The following is a 3,807-nucleotide window of genomic DNA, read 5'->3' as shown; positions in this document are numbered from 1 at the left end:
CCTGCTAATATCTAATTCTGGTGGTCTCTGCATGTTTATGCTGAAAAAATTCACTTCCCACATATACATACTCTTAGTATATATTTTTATGTCCTAAAGAAATACCACATAGTTTTCTGGTATCCCCATATTATTCTATTTCCAGGTAAAAGATACATTTTTTAAAAAAAGGGTAATTTTCCCTTTTCAAAAGAATACTTCTCCAAATGATTTGTGTTATATTACCTTAAATAACAAGATTCTCTTTCATACTTAGAGTGTGATTCTCTTCTCAAAAATCCAGTTAACATATAGCTTTTGGAGAACTCTTATATAACATAAACTCTTCCACTTCCTTTGTGGAATACTGGTTGGTCCTTGGGAGTTAGCAAGTCTGGCTTCAAGTTCACCTCTAATTCTTCCTGTTTTAAATGAAATCCTTGGCCCCACTCACTTTCTTCAATTTTATTTTCCCACTAGGAAAGACATGGCTCAGATGGATGTGCTAAAGGAAATGCACCAGGTAATCCCAAGCAGGCTGCAATCAGTCACTATTAACGCTCTCAGCAGCAAAGATACTTGAAGAAATATAGCTACTTATGGATGGGTGATAAAATTGAATTCATGAAGCAGTTCCTTCTCCATGGGCTATTTCTTGGTGCTGAAGAACTACAATTGCATGCAGACTATGAGTGTCAGAACTCCCCTCTGTAGTTAGGACCCTTTAAAGAACAGGCATTGAATTTTAGCTGAGTCTAGCATCATCTTTTTCAATTCCAGGGACAGCTGCTAAGTCATAAAATATTTTGAGATATAAAACTCTTGCCTCTGAGAGATCTTTCTTTTTTTTCTTTTTAAAGTCAACAACTGTGAAATATGTGGAGGAGTTGAAACTGAATAAATCTGAGGATATTTAGTGACTAACTTCCAGTTGACATTAAACCTTTAAAAAACGCAATGATAAATATTAATAAAAATGGGGTTTGATCTTTAAGGAATATCTTCTTAGCCATGTAAACTGCAGGTAAGCAATTTGAATCTGAATGATTGTGAAAGTAAATTAAAATAACACAAATCATTTGATGAAACCATCCTCATGGAATTCTAATTTAACTCAAATAATAAGTATTTTAATGGTTCTCCTGTGTGCTTATTTTTAGTCTTGTATTCTGTAAGTTACAAGAGAGTTGCTTTCATGCATGTAAAATGCAATTCTCTTCTTGTAAAAATTTGACGCAGTGCTTATCCTTTTGATTTGATTGCATTTGCGTGTTCATTAATATAATTGAAACATGTAGCTTCCCCCAAGTTTTCACAGGATCATTCCTAATTAACTGTTGGCATTATTCTCCCACTACATGTTAGTATAACTGAGTTAGGCCAATTTATTCATGACATAGGGCAAAGTTGAGCAGAGAAAGGGAAGGAAGAGTTAGCCCTTTCAGTACTGAAGAGGTGGGGGAGGGGCATGGGCAGAAGGACCAGTGTCAGGCAATGATCCTTGGAATCTCTATTATTCTACTTGCTGAATTAGTGCTTTCAGAAGAGAGTTTTAGGAAGTCTTATGATCTGGACTCAGGAAATGGGGTCCTCTCCGAAATGGTAGATAACATTCTTCACCAACTGGTTCTCAGACTGTGTTTCAAAACAGACTCTTGGTTTCCCAAGTATGTTCTTGTCTTTCTAGCACATTTAAAACATTACTAGTGGGGATATAGTAGTAAGATCTATGCATTTAGAAGAAGCAAACAGATTCTTACCCTTAGTTGGTCACTTTAAGTGTTGTAATCTCACATGAGGCAATTAATCTGAGGGTATTTCTTCACAAAGCAATGTAAGGGGTTAAATAATTATTATTCAGCCATTCAGTATATGCTTGTTGAAATGGCTTTGGGGTTACATCAAATATAGGATATAAGATGCATAAAAAATGTAAAATGCAATAAACTGGACAAAGGAGATTTAAATAGATGTAGCTTTTTGAATCAAATGAAAAGTTTAAAATACTTATTTTTTTGCTCTTTTACTGATCAACATGTGAGATGGCTGAGTGAAAAGGATTAAAGAACTTTTATTATTATTTCTGCTTTTTGCATATTTTACTCTTGGGCTGGAGCGATAGCCCAGTGGGTAGGGCATTTGCCTTGCACGCAGCCGACCCAGCTGACCTGGGTTTGATTCCTCCTCCCCTCTTGGAGAGCCCAGCAAGCTACCAAGAGTATCTCGCTTGCACAGCAAAGCCTGGAAAGCTACCCGTGACGTATTCAGTATGCCGAACACAGTAATGACAAGTCTCACAGTGGAGATGTTACTGGGCCAAACTCGAGCAAATCGATGAATAATGGGAGGACAGTGCTACAGTGTACAGTGCTACCCCATATGATAAAACTGGACTGGTTAGATCAGTATGGCAATAATAACTGGGAATGATCATGCTGGACAAGAACTGAGTGTTAAAGTAGGTAAAGGGATATTCTTGATAATCTTTCAGTATCAATATTGCAAACCACAGTGCTTGGAAGGAGAGGAGAGGAGAGGAGAGGAGAGGAGAGGAGAGGAGAGGAGAGGAGAGGGGAGGGGAGGGGAGGAGAGGAGAGGGGAGGAGAGGGGAGGGGAGGGGAGGGGAGGAGAGGAGAGGTGAGGGGAGGGGAGGGGAGGGGAGGGGAGGGGAGGAGAGGAGAGGAGAGGGGAGGGGAGGGGAGGGGAGAGAAAGGGAGGGGAGGGGAGAGGAGGGGAGGGGAGTGAGAAAAAGAGAGAGAGAAAGAGAGAGAGAGAAGAAAAGTGTCTGGCATAGAGGCAGGTGGGGGGGAGGGATGATGAGAGGAAACCTGGGGACACTGGTGCTGGGAAATGTACTCTGGTGGAGGGATGGGTGTTGGAATACTGTATGACTAAAATCCAATCATGAACAGTTTTGTAAGGGTCTATCTCACAGTGATTCAATAAAAAAGTTTAAAAAAACTTAAAAAATATTAAAATATTAGTCAGTGGAAAAAACTAGATTGTTATTTTAAGAAAACTAATGAACTAAATTCATAGCACTCAGGGAAATTTTTATCTTAAAAAGCTCTACTTTTTATTTTAATGACATGAAAGGAAAAGAATTTAGTTAATGCATTTGATAGACACCATTTTTGGTAGCAACTATATTCCATTATTTTTTGGAAGGAGTGGGCTACAACCAGCTGTATTTAGGGTTTACTCCTGGCTTTTCAGTAAGGGATTACTTCTAGTGGCACTTGGGGGACACTATGCAATGTTGGGGATCAAACCAGGCAAACACCTTAACCCTTGTATGATCTCTCTATCCCATTATCTTCCTTCCTACCTTATATTGCTGATCTATGATGTACTTACATAATTTTTTTTCCTTGAAGGGGTCAACTCACTGAAGTCAGAGATCCAAAGATCTCCCAGCTCCTATTCCTGAAGAAGAGCAGATTCATTCAGTTACTGTGGGTGAGTGATCAGAAGACAGGAGGTCACAGGAGTCTCAGGTCAAGGAAGGAGAAATGCCTCACGATCAGGATGGAGTCTACTGAAGGCAAAGCATCAGTACCACAGATTCAGTTTATTTTAAAGACACTCATTTGTACTGTACAGTAGGTAACCACATCCTTACCTATTTGGAGGAGCCAGATTGACCCAGGAGAGGTTGCTGCTATTGGGGAATGTTAAAGCTGAAAGAGCTGAGCTCTCTCTCATGTGATTTCAGCCCTACCTTGAGAAACTTCATTAGACTAATGCTTTTCCCACACAGAAAAGTTATTCCACACATATTGAAAAAAGAAAGTGTTAAATTCCACCAAATAATCTGTTCTGAGTTGA

This window comes from Sorex fumeus, unplaced genomic scaffold, assembly GCF_029834395.1.
Source record: "Sorex fumeus unplaced genomic scaffold, SorFum_2.1 ptg000009l, whole genome shotgun sequence".
Taxonomy (NCBI): domain Eukaryota; kingdom Metazoa; phylum Chordata; class Mammalia; order Eulipotyphla; family Soricidae; genus Sorex; species Sorex fumeus.
This window is presented reverse-complemented; position numbering follows the sequence as displayed.